The sequence below is a fragment of the Podarcis gaigeae genome, assembly GCF_964106915.1.
Source record: "Podarcis gaigeae genome assembly, chromosome: 1".
Classification (NCBI taxonomy): Eukaryota; Metazoa; Chordata; class Lepidosauria; order Squamata; family Lacertidae; genus Podarcis; species Podarcis gaigeae.
Genome location: NC_139678.1, coordinates 97,896,126 through 97,909,769, shown reverse-complemented (window position 1 = coordinate 97,909,769; position 13,644 = coordinate 97,896,126). Strand labels below are relative to the sequence as shown.

The 13,644-nt window shown below is 43.4% G+C and overlaps 1 long non-coding RNA gene across 1 annotated transcript in view; it reads left to right on the top strand.

Annotated features, from left to right (window-relative positions):
- The window catches only part of LOC310833639, a 103,685-nt gene that overhangs the window by 89,886 nt on the left and 155 nt on the right, over nt 1–13,644 (top strand). Inside the window, exon 3 of the long non-coding RNA XR_014558858.1 lies at nt 11,653–11,738. This is a non-coding gene — a long non-coding RNA (uncharacterized lncRNA). The remainder of the gene's footprint in view (nt 1–11,652; nt 11,739–13,644) is intronic.

Sequence of the window (13,644 nt, the reverse complement as noted above, 5' to 3'; positions counted from 1 at the left end):
AGCCCAAACAATTGCCTTCACTTCTCAGCAACCTTCCCATAGCCCCATGCCAGGGGTGGGCAGAGACAATAGTGGGCAGAGCAATGCACAGAGTTTTTACTGTTATACAGTAGATCGCTTTCGAGACACACACACACACACACACATTCACTCACTCCTCTGTGTCCTTCCTCCGGAAAAAGCAAGCGTAATCATGCACTCAGTTTGCAAAACAGGACCAACGGGGAGTGTGGTCTGGGGAGACTTCTGAGGACCAGAGACAGAGGCCAGGAGTGGTTGTGCCTAAGGTTCTCCACGCCAAGAGACTAATTGACTAAAACATCCTAACTAGCCAGAATTGGATAAAGGAAGAAGCCACACGCATGTAAGGAGGAAGGAGAACTGCTCTTACAATCCAAGCCTGCTCTTAAAGAGCATACCCTCCAACATTTCTCCGATTAAAAGGGGGATGTCCTATTCAGTAATAATAATAATATTTATACCCCACCCATCTGACTGCTTTGCCCCAGCCACTCTGGGCAGCTTCCAAGATATATAAAAGCATAATAGTGCATTAAATATTTTAAAATATTTTTTAAATTTCCAAAGGTTGTATAGTTACGTATCACCTTGGCTCAGGGGTTGCATAACTCCATACCCTCCAACAGTTCTCCAATGAAAACACGGCCTAAGGAAAAACAGGGCATTCCAAGATCAAATCAGAAACCAGGATGGCTTCTGGAAATCTGGGACTGTCCCTGGAAAATAGGGGCACTTGGAGGGTCTGAAAGAGAGACCTCAAACATGTGAAGCTTTTCATGTAGGGCAGCATAAGAACATAAGACCCCTGCTGGATCAGGCCAGTGGTCTGTCTAGTCCAGCATCCTGTTCTCACAGTGACCAACCAGATTTATGGGGGAAGCTCCCAAGCAGGGTCTGAGTGTGCTGGGGCATTCTCCCCACTCGTGATGCCCAGAATCTGGTATTCTGAGGGATACTTTCTACAACAGTGGAAAGGGACCATACCCCTCATGGCTAGTAAGGTAAAGGTAAAGGTACCCCTGCCAGTACAGGCCAGTCTTGCCAGACTCTAGGGTTGTGCGCTCATCTCACTCTGTAGGCCAGGAGCCAGCACTGTCCGCAGACACTTCCGGGTCACGTGGCCAGCATGACAAGCTGCATCTGGCGAGCCAGAGCCGCACACGGAACACCGTTTACCTTCCCGCTGGTAAGCGGTCCCTATTTATCTACTTGCACCCGGTGGTGCTTTCGAACTGCTAGGTTGGCAGGCACTGGGACCGAACGACGGGAGTGCACCCCGCCGCGGGGATTCAAACCGCCGACCATGCGATCGGCAAGTCCTAGGCGCTGAAGTTTTACCCACAGCGCCACCCGCGTCCCTCTCATGGCTAGTAGACATGGTGAAAGGTGCTGAAAATCCCTCTACGACACAGGTTTTAAAGGCCCTGTCATCTTTTCCATCCCATCCCCCTAGATAATGTACAAAGTGGGGCCTTAAGCCATCTCTTCCTTCAGGGCAAAAGGACACCCGGAAACTCTGCTTCTTCTTGGGAGAAGAAGACAAGAGTTCTTCCTCTGCCCCTTTGTCTTGCAGCACAGAAGCATCCGCTGCTGGCAACATGCTTGGTGGCTCATATTATTAAGTAACTCTGTTGCTCCCAAAGGGCGACGAGTACAAAACAGGACACACACATTCCTATTTCTAGCAGTCAGTACATTGCTTCAGAACCAGTTGAGCAGAAACAGCTGCACCACACATTCATGGGTGATTAGTTGCCGCAACAGAAGTCATTGTTCAGAGTGGTGTGGGGGATTGCATTCAATACTGGACAAATTGAACCTGCTAGGGAAGGTGCCGCTATAATTGCCCAAGGGACCCCAGCACTTCTCTAAGCAGTTAATTCATTATTTTTTTGCAATAAATAAAACAGCTTTGGCAGGGCGGATGGATTACAGTTCCTTTGCCCCAGGGAACAGCGTATCTCAGGTTCTGATAAACATTTTGCACCATCTGTGTAGTGAGATTGTCACAAAGCATTTCAGATCATTAGTATTGTTCCCACTACAGAGGCAGGTGTGTGTGTGTGTGTGTGTGTGTGAGAGAGAGAGAGAGAGAGAGAGAGAGAGAGAGAGAGAGCACATCTCATAGCAGAGATCCCCTTCCTCAAAATCTCGTGTGTGGATTCATTATTCTGAACATTGCCACCACCCATGAATTCATGATAGTCTACTTCATCCTGTTCAGAAACTGCTGGGCAGTTTTGAGGTGTGCAGTCTAGTGTCAACTGCATCCCTGCTGCTCTGTCCATTTGCAAATCAGGGTTGTGCTCTTTTCTCAAGGGGCCAGGCGTGAGGGTATGCTCACAAACAAATGCCAACATCCCTTGCTTCCCTTCATCATTTTATTCTGCACTGGATCGAAAGGCTAGGTCTTGGGGGACTTCTCTGGTTGTTGCGTTGTCCTGGATAGGTTCCCCCTGTCTGTTCCACTGTATCTAATGAGAGTGATAGCTCAGTTGATAAAGCATGACACTGATAATCTCAGAGTCGTGGGTTCAAGCCTGACATTGGGCAAGAGGGTTGCATTGCAGGGGGTTGGACTAGATGACCCTTGTGGTCCCTTCCAACTCTACAGTTCTATGATTCTGTGATTACTAGGGTATGGCCTAGAGTATGTTCCCAAGATAGCTGAAAAGCAGGATACTAATGTAAGAAAATTAATAAATATGTTTAATCCATTGCAATAAAATTACAAAACCTGTGGCAATTTCAAGGTTATCAAATACTTTTTTCTGGGTTTTCTATTGATTTTCTGTCGACTGGACTATCAGTCTGGGTTATGTCCTATGGGTGATACCTGATCAGAGTCTTGGACTTGACAAAGGAGGGATATACTGGAATATTCAAGTGGTCTGTGTCCAGGGATAGGGAGCATATATTTTTCCCCGACTGAGTGTGATGACATCTACCTCTGCGTGTGTCTCTGTCACTCCCCATGAGTTGGAGAGCAAACTTCTGGAGTGGAGAATACCCATGGAGGCTCCCCATGTGATTTAGAACCCTGACCTTCTGGGGTTTCGAATCAGGCATGGAGCCTCCAGTTGTACAGTAAACATTGGAAACTAGCTAGATGCATAGAGAAGGTTAAATGAGGATGTATTAATCCTCACACACACAGCGCACAATAACTTTCTGGTTGATCGTTACCATTGTAGTGCACTAGATGGTGCTACAGCTTTCATTTAGAGAGAATAATCAAGGGTGACTCTTTGAGGTGAACTCAAAGATAAGGGAATTCAGGACGGCTTGGGATTAAATCTGATGCAAAGTTTAATATATGATGCCAATTGTTTTCTGGTGGGTAGTTGCTTGTGGAAATATGTTTCCCCACCAGCTTTTTCTGCTTGGTTCATCTTTTACGATTTAGATTGCTTTGACTTGTGCATTCAATCTATATCTTATTGTTAAACCCCTTCGAGCTTGACTTCCCGCAAACTCAAAGGCATTATTTGGGTCTATATCTAAAGTATTTAAATGTGTTTAGGAACAGCATATTTAAACTTTCCAGGTTTCTTTGATCAGCAGAAGCAGAAGCCTAAGATACAGTACGTAACAGCATGTACTCCGCTGTGGCACCTCACACTTATCACAATAGCTACAAGGGGGAGACCTGGGACAGAATAACACAGGAACAAAGCCCCTTCTGCAGCTGAAAGGAGGAGGAAGTGATGATCATAGAATCATAGAGTTGTAGCGCTGGAAGGAACCCCTGAGGGTCATCAAGCCCAACACCCCTGCAATGCAGGAATCTCAACCAAAGCACCCATGGTAGTTCTCCTCTTGCTAGTGATGGGGGCAATGTCAAAAGTGCACAAATGAACATTTGTAGTGCAAAAAGGAAGTTTTCAGGGGCTGAAACATTCCTTCAAACACACACACACTTCACTGCTTTTTGGTCCCTGATTTGTGCCACCTTGCCTCCAATCTGCCCATATAAAACAAGTTGTTGTCAATAATTATGTTCCTAGTAAACTGGGCATTATGTTGTGGATGTCATGGTGTGTGATCACATAGCTAAGTAGCTAAATGACGCCATCTCAAAGCCAGTTCAGAGTGAGGGAAATGCTTCCTGCTCTCACTCTGAATAGGCATACCCTCCCCCGCATTTGGAAGCTGCTTTTTCAACATAGAAATGGGACACTATTTTGATTGCTTGTTTGTTTTTTGAACACACACTCCCACAGCTTTATTAGAGACCATGGGAGAGAAAGACAATATAGACAAATATAAAGGGCCAGCTACTATAAGACCATTGCTTGATGGTGCTTTGCAGTTTCCTTAAAGACATTATTTAAATCCTCCAGGAAGCAATTTTCCTGCAGTCCTACAAAGCCCTCAAATGGAAGTTAAGATATACATTCAGTGCTTTTTTCTTTTAAAAAAAAAAGTTTAGTGGTACTCTCATTTTGACTCAAGAAAATCATCATTTTATAGTTCAGATTGGGGGGAGGGAAATACAGTAAATGGACAAAAGCACAAAGATTCACAAAATGTTTAGAGGTATGCGTACTCCTGTGTCCCCCTAGAAAAAAGCACTGTATACATATATACATATACAATTTTATTTGTATGATGTCTTTCCACAATTCAAACCATGCTCAAGGCGGCTTACAATATGAAAAAATACAACATAACCAAAGTAGTTATAAAACCATAAACAAAAGATTAAAAAGACACAAGCAAATTTAGCATTTTTCCTGTAAATCACAAGAGCTAAAATAAAGATATGAAAACCCAACAGCAGCAACCCTCTCCCCAACAAAAACTCCCTCCAAACAATGTCCCAGCCCAGGAGTCAGTTCAGCAGCCTAAGCTTTTGTAGCTGGAGTCAGTCAGGGCCCCTCCCAGGCCACGGGTGATATGTGGTAAGGTCTTTCAGGACTCACAATTTTTTTAAACCCCCCCCCCCACATTTCTGACTTTATACGAGTACTTAGATCAGCGCTTTCCAAACTCTGTGTCACAACATGTTAGTGTGTCGGCTGCAGTGTGTAGGTGTGTCACGCACCCCACACTCCTCCCAGGGCTGGAAAGGTGTTAGTTTAACCTCCGGTTTGCTAGTAAAACTGAATTACCATGTTGCAAAATGATGCATGTCTAAGAAGTGTGTCACCAACATGAAAAGTTTGGAAAGCTCTTACTTAGATTAATTTGCTCCCTCTGGCCGTGCTGTGCTGTGGCAGGGAGTAACATCGTGGCCAGCCAGGGAGGAAGGCGGGGCATTGCAGTGGTAGGCATGTGTTCACACACTGGTGTCTGCATGTGTGGAGCTTTGTGTGGCTGTGTAGTTTATAAAATCATGCCATGCCTACAGAGGACTCTTCAGCCTTTCTGCCCCTTCTCAGTCCATTCTCTGTTCAAGTGCAGGCTTTGGAACTAAGTAAGTAAGTTGTTGTTGTTATTTCTACTTTGCTTTCCCCATTCTGCTTGGCCCACTCTGTACTGGATGCAGAAGGTGGTAAGTCTCTTGGGATGGGTACAGTTAACTAGATGGGTTTGGTCACATTGTCTGGCAGGAAGGTGAGGGGAAAATTTGTTACATAAGGGAAAAGTTTATGTTAGATAAGGGAACATAAGCACCTTTGGAGTTGAAAGATGTTTCTGGAGGCCAGCTGCTCTGAGTTTGCGGGCCCATAGCTTGGATATGGAATGTTTTTGACATTCCCTGCCACACCTAGCAGCTACTCTGCCACACCTAGCCAGAGTTGTGGGGCTTCATGGGGGTTTGTGGGGCTGCATGAGGAAGGCCTTCCGACTCGCTTTAAGGTGGGGCCCTGGCTTTGGGGCTATGCCTAATGCTCTTGGGTGTGGTCAGTATTCAGCTCACCTGAGGTTGAGGTTGCAGTTAGCTTCTCACAATTCTCATTTCCCCCGCTGATGCCATTAATAAAATGTGACCCTAGTTCATGTGTTCCTGCATTTTGACAAAAATCTGGTTATGGTACACAACCTGAAAAAGATAAAACTTGGTGAATGATCTTGTCTCTTTGAAAGACAAAAAGGAGCAATCTTATCCCTGTAACTGTGTCAGTGTTGATTACAAACAGCTAAGCTACAGTCCCAGTCTTTTAAAATAGTTGTGGGGGCTTGGTAATAAGTTATAGGAAGGCTTTCCCCCCCCCCCTCTCTCTCTCTCTGTGTGTGTGTGTGTATAAGAGAGACAGAAAGACACACAGAGAGTGTGTGTCAGTCAATCAGTCAGCTAGCCAGCCAGCCAGCCAGCCAGCCAGCCAGCCAGACATATGCAATATTTACAAGTTTAAAAGCGGAGATCCCGAGCCTGTTGTGTGTTTCTTTAAACTGTATTAAGAGTCAAACAATCTTCTGACAACATCCCAGTTACAAAGGGATGAAATATTCAGTCCTACACTTGAAATTGCTGTCAACAATTCAGAGGCGAGTGGACTTCTGTAGTTAAGAAGAAGTCCCAAACACACACACACACACACACACACACTTTATGAAGGCATGTTATAGCAGAAAGTTGCATATAAAAACCTTATAGGATCAAGAGAGAATAAAGGGAAAGTAACTTATTGAGTATTTTTTGAAAAAAATCAACTATAAAAGTTTTTAACCTTGTCTGAGGCCAATGAAAAGGAAGGCTTTGATTCTTTGAAATAGGAGGGTTCTGCATTGTGTGTGGATTCAGTGTTTCCACCCCTTTCCACATCACAAAGAGGCCAGTGAAGACCAAGATTTGTCCAGTGGAATATTGTCTGCTGATGCGGTTTCTAGGTGTGATGAATGAAGGTGCCTGTGGAAGTTTAAGAGAAGGAAGTCCTTTCTATATATTTCTTTTGTATCCATGGATCTAAGAGAGGAATGAATTTCTTAGAATTCCTTTTAAACACACAAAAAACACACATTTTTGCCTTCCGTGATTTTTACATTTTCAACCAGAGCCTACCCTTTTCTCTTTCTTGTAAAGGAATACATATAATTCATGTTATTCCCAGGGGAGGAGTGCACTGACCCCCCCCCCAACATCCACCTTATTTCTTTACAGTGGTACCTCGGGTTACATACGCTTCAGGTTATAGACTCCGCTAACCCAGAAATAGTGCTTCAGGTTAAGAACTTTGCTTCAGGATGAGAACAGAAATTGTGCTCTGGCGGCATGGCGGCAGCAGGAGGCCCCATTAGCTAAAGTGGTGCTTCAGGTAAAGAACAGTTTCAGGTTAAGAACCGACCTCCGGAATGAATTAAGTACTTAACCCGAGGTACCACTGTATCTGTGTTTTTTGAAAACAACCTTACTTGTTTCTGATTTGCTACATACACTCTCCACTTTTATCACTAATTTGTGTTCTCAGCCACTCTGTATACAGTGGTACCTCGGGTTAAGAACTTAATTCGTTCTGGAGGTCTGGTCTTAACCTGAGGTACCACTTTAGCTAATGGGGCCTCCCGCTGCTTCCGTGCCACCGGCCTGCGATTTCTGTTCTCATCCTGAAGCAAAGTTCTTAACCCGAGGTACTATTTCTGGGTTAGCGGAGTCTGTAACCTGAAGCGTCTGTAACCCGAGGTGCCACTGTAATATGAAGCTCTGTGTCCCTCCATTCACTATAATAAGGAATCTAAAAATGACTGTAACTCTAACCCTTTTGGCCAAAGTGGATGAAATGTACAGGTCTTGGAGAGCCCTCCAGAGTGCATTAAGCCTTCCAAATTGCAGACAAATGGGTCCAGGTCACTTTTGCAGGGGAAGTTAAAAGGGATTCACTTTCTTCCATAATCCATTGCAGGCATGTCCAAGAGGTAGATTGTGATCTACTGGCAGATCACGGAGTGTTCCTGGTAGATCCTGGTTGACCTCTGGCCCCTCAGCGATCTCCTTACAAAAAAGCAACCCCCCCCCAACTTTGGCTTTCTAAAAAAAGCTCAAGCGCCACAACTTTGGTTTCCTAAAAAAAGCTCCACAACTTTGGGTAGATCACTGCCAGTTTTTTTATACTGTGAGTAGATCGCAGTCTATTGAGAGTTGGACGTCCCTGCATTACAGCAAAGGGAGAGCAGGGGTTTGTCTCTCTCCCTCCTTAAAACAATTAAGAGGTGGCTAAATGGTGTGTATTATTGGCTGTACATTTTTTTAAAACCTTGCAGCTTCACAGTGGTTTTTCCAGTGCTTGTTTCTGTCCTACAACAGGCCTTACAATATGATGATGTTTAGAAGACAGAGTGGAGTTCTGAAGAGCTCTGGGTTTTGTTGTCAAAGCAGAGAGATGTAGGATTTTAAAAAGAAGCTTTTAACTTCTTCTTTTTTAAAACATCCACAACTGTGCTTTAACAGATAAATAAATCTAGTCTTTTTCAGTCGTCCACAGGCAACTTTTGGATGACCTCACTGCTTGAAAAGCCCATGGACCCGAAAGAACATAAAGATATAGAAAAGCATGCAAAGCTTTCTATAAGGTACAGAAAAGTACTGAAAGGACAAAGCAACACAAGGCTTTGTAGCAGCCCTGATCCAACTGGGGGGAAGTTATTGACATTGTGCTTTGACACAGAAGAGGAAGACCCACACCCTCAAAAATAAACCACCCCACCTCAATACACCTCACTATTCATGTGCATAACCAATGCACACCCCTCGTTGTTGCATTCTAGCATTGCTTACATGCCTAATGTTAATAATATAGGGTGTTGCACAATCTACATATGCTGAAAATCCCTCTTTATGACTGTTAAAGGGAGTTCTGATGTACAGCAATGGCCCCCTTGCCTGCATTGTAGGGAAGCCTAGGAGAACCTGGGACATCAGACTAAGATTGGAGATTTGGGAGAAAGAGTTGGAGTAGTCAAAAAGGTATATATCTGATATATACCTTCATTTGCTTCTTCAGGAGCAACAACAAATCAATAGACATTCTCGCATCTAGCCATCATAGAACTGTCAATATAATCTCTCTCCAGTCCAGGTGCACAGACTATGCCATTTTTTGAAAGGCATTGACAAAAATAAAACTTTCAGCTCTTCATTGAATGGCAGAAGTCACAACGAAGTTACTCTTTATCCCAGCTCCCAAATTTCAGCAACGTTCTGATCTTTAAACACATAGTTTGATGGTTAAGAAACAGCATTTCAGTACAGTGGTACCTCGGGTTAAGTACTTAATTCGTTCCAGAGGTCCGTACTTAACCTGAAACTGTTCTTAACCTGAAGCACCACTTTAGCTAATGGGGACTCCTGCTGCTGCCGTGCCGCCGGAGAATGATTTCTGTTCTCATCATGAAGCAAAGTTCTTAATCTGAAGCACTATTTCTGGGTTAGCAGAGTCTGTAACCTGAAGCGTATGTAACCCGAGGTACCACTGTAATGCAAATTATCTCCAAATCTCCTGCATTTCATATACGCATGCCAATGTCTGTGGGTTAACATGGTGGGAGGGCTTTGCAGGGCATGCAGTATGAATGCCTGGTTGAGGATTTTCAATCTTTAGTTCCCTGGAACTCACTCTGCATTCCTTTCTGAGCACTCCATTGCGGAGCTGGCTGTGTGTGGTCTGATGCAGGAATCTGAAATGAAGGCTTGGCTCCATGGTCAGTCTCAGATCTAAATTTGTAAGGCCCACTTCCACATCCCTCTTGGGTATTTGCAAAAATGTCTCCCTGCCCCCCCCCCTCAGCTTTGCTTTTGTGTGGAAATCTGCCCTGGTACTTTCCCCTACAGTTGGCGTTTTTGCTCTCCCAGGGATCTATAAGTCATCCATCATCGCTTGTCTTAACTGATTCAGCCACCTCTTAAACAAAGAAAGGTGGAAAATGGCAAATCCAAATTACTTAATTATTTAAGTTGTATTACTTACCGACTGCGCAGAGGTGTTTGGAGGATTGATTAGCTAACACGGCTGCGAGGAGCTCTGAAGACAAAAAACTGCAACTGAGCAATAAATTGCAGGTCACCAAGCCCTGAGTCAGCTCTTCTGAAATCAATGGAAGCCATTTAATGGCTTGAGCGAACAGAGGCTCAAAATGCCAAATGAACACATTGGCCTTTGCTGTTAGTGTGCTGGCTGCCAATAGGCATTAGCTACACACATGTAAACTCCCCTTGGTGTAGATTCAAACTTCTTTGAACTCCTGTGACACGCATTAAGAAAACACTGTGGCTATTTTACTAATAGAATGCAGGGGCTGGGTTGAAATGGAAGATCTTTCCTATAAATTGGGCTCTTTAGGAGCTGTGCCTACAAACCATCGATTGCACATCGCACACAAGTGGGATGGAATGCCAGTATCTTAGCAGTACCTTTAAGAGCAATTTGAAAAAGTGAAAAGCATTCCCTTTCTACTATCCTTTGGACATCCCATCTGCCTGAACTAATGGCTGATTAAAGCATAATGAATTTGTATTAAATGGTTCTCCCCTCACAAGTGAAATGCCTGCATTAGGAATAAACTTTAAAGAATTCTCTCTCACTCACGTTCAGAGGAAAATTATTACTCTACTGGGATAAGTAGGAGTTTTGCCATTGTATTAAATTCAGAAATAATTGTACCTCTTTGCTTGAAGTTATTGTATTTACCAGGAGGGGGGAAAACAGTAACATTGATTTTTGCTTCCTATTCTGTGCAAATAGCTTTTCCAAATGGATAGTCATCCTGTAAACTTTTAACCCACATTTTTGCCCAAGCCAGTTTTGCATTCTTCTGTAACTGAGTGTGTTAACTGGAAAAACTAAGTACATTTATCAAAGTGGAAATATTTGCTTGTAGCCATTTCTTCAGTGGAATTCATTATTCAAGATACAGGAGCAGCCGTATTTTTTAAACGAGAGTATAATGCATTTGGCTGAAATATAATTGTAGGCACTAAAATACATAGGAAAACTAAATAAGAACTGTGATAATCGCTAATAACTACTCAAAACTGAGATTTCATATATGCCATTTCTTATCCACATTCAAGAGGCCATTAGTAACAAGGGGTGCTTACAGGACTTGTCTACACATGCAACAGAATGAGGTGAGGTGATGGAGGTGGACTACTCTATTTCATACCCATTTTTGAATATTTCCCTATTTTAAAAACTGGATTTTTTTTAAAAGCACAGGCCTGGACTTAGGCTATAATCTTCCCCCCTTTCTACTTGCAGGGACATTATTTATTCTTATTATGGTGATATTACTAGATGTTTTACATTTCGTGCGTGCATGGTATCAAATATGTACATGTGTACTCAGCGGACACATGCAATGAAATCTTTAGCTTAGAGTCTTGTTTGCCTTGGGGATATTATACTGCATACTAGGAAATGAGTATTTAGAGGACAAGCCAAGGTTCAGAATCAAGACAGACAGACAGAAAGACAGACAGGTTGATTGATTTTGGATTAATAGGAGGCTTGTTACAGAATGAAAGAGGGCAAATGGAGGTAGGAAATCTCACATGCCAAATATGGAGAAAAATGTATGGCGAGAGAGGCCAGACAGACAAGTGGGCACCCAATTGTTAAAAATGAGAGGAGTTGGATAAGAGCGGGTCACTGGCACCAGTGTAGCTAAGCTTAGAAACAGAAAAGTTAGAGAGAGAATTGAGGCTTACTTGTACGAGGCTGGGCATCACATAATGATGTGTTTGTTCCCTAGGTTCCTCAATGGAACTGAGTTCAGAACAGCAGCAAAAATGGAGAAAGGAAATGAGTACCAGGAGGCAGGAGAGGAATGGAGCCCAGGTACAGTAACTAACTACATGCCATAGAAAAGCAGGGTTTTGATGGGCAACGAAAAATTGCATGGCCTGGAAGGTTCCTATATTAAAGGCTGCCAAGGAGCTGGTCGGCGGTGGTGGTGGTGGCACTTCCATACAACAAGGCTCTAAGAAGGAGCAAATTTGGGGTGTCTCTTGGATGGTTGGATAGCCCAGTTGGTTAGAGTGTGGTGCTGATAATGCCAAGGTTGCAGGTTCGTTCCCCGTAAGGGGCAGCTGCATATTCCTGCATTGCAGGGGGTTGTAGTAGAAGACTAGATGATTCTCAGGGTCCCTTCCAACTCTATGATTCTGTGCTTAAGTTATGAACTGAGTGAGAGAGAGCCATTTGCACAAGAAGTCTTCTTAAGCAGATATACCTAATACATAATGAGACAATATCATTAATTGCTACAAATTAAGGTCAGCCAATACAATTATTGCCCTGACTGTCCATAAGCCCAACCAAAGTTGTTGACCTTTTTTTTTTAGGATTTCCCCCCCAAAGTTGCGGAGCTATTTTTAGGGTTGAAGTTGTTGAGATTATTTTAGGTTTGTAATTCTTGAGGTTTTTTGATGTTTTTACCCAAGAAATAAACTGCCACAGGGGCCGGATTAAACCGACCGGTGGGCTGGATTGGGCCCCCAAAATGGACTTTGGACATGCCTGGCTTAGAGGGAAGCCCTAGCACCTTGGCTCAGCAAGACAAAGCACCTTGAGAGCAGTGGGAACAAACAAAAGTGGCATTTCTCCCAATTTGAAGTTGCCTGTTCTACACTACCACCTTGAGAAATTATAATACTCACCTACAGTGTAAAGTTGAGCACTCTGTTCTACCACTTCAATATTCTCCCGTCTTATTCTGCCTGCAGGTGTAGACCCAATGTAATAAGCATGCACTTTTTTATTGAATGCATGAAGATTAGAATGCTATTATAATTTAGGTGGCTGGGAAGAAGGTTGAGTTCATGGTAATGATTTCATTGGAATAAGTGCTAAAGAAAAGTCAAATACCACTCCACTGAAAGACTGTATTCAAAAGTGATCACTTAGACTCTCAACTGACTTGGAACAAAAATTGTTCACATTGTGCGGAAGCTTAATCCATTCTGATGGGTAACAACTTTAATACATCCAAAAAGTCGGGTTGTGAATATCTGATATACTGCCTTGCAGTTTAGAATAGAATGACATTGCTTTTAAAATAATCTGCCCCTTCACTCACATATGGTAATAAAATTACGTTCCGGGGAAATTAACGTCAATCTTGTAGAACTTGGTTAAATATTTAGCAAAGCTTGCGCTAACTATAAATGGGCCAATCTTTCCTTTCTTTCAGAACAATAGGGATGTCAATTTAGCTAATGGTAATTGTCTTCCCACGAGCCCGTTATGGACAAAAGGAAATTCTTTACTATCTTTTAAGGATTATATTATGACAAATTTCATTCTGCCTTTGTCAGAGCAGTCACTGTGGCATGGGTTGAAGCTCAAGAGTGGAATAAAACCTAAGATGAGGGCAGCCATGCCATTTACTACCCATCTAGTTGTGTGGGGCTGGTCGCTTCTGCTCTGGTGAGAAGCCAGGCAGCAAACTGACCTTTCAACCATCTTAGTGCTAAATTAGGTGTCGCTGTAGGCAGGGGCCTTGTCAGAATGTGGCCAACAGGCTTTTGAGATGGGTATGAGATCTCCTGCCCTTTCTCTTCCCCTACCCATTAAAAAAAGAAAAGGAGGGGGGATTCAACAAACTAGTCCTAGTCGCAGAAGCCTACATAAGGACTTCTGCTAGCACAGTGGGGCTTTTGTCCCTTCACTCCCCTACATACCCTTTAAATTGGCTTGAGCGGTGACAGGAGAATTCCCAGAACAGCTTGCTGGTGAGGTCATT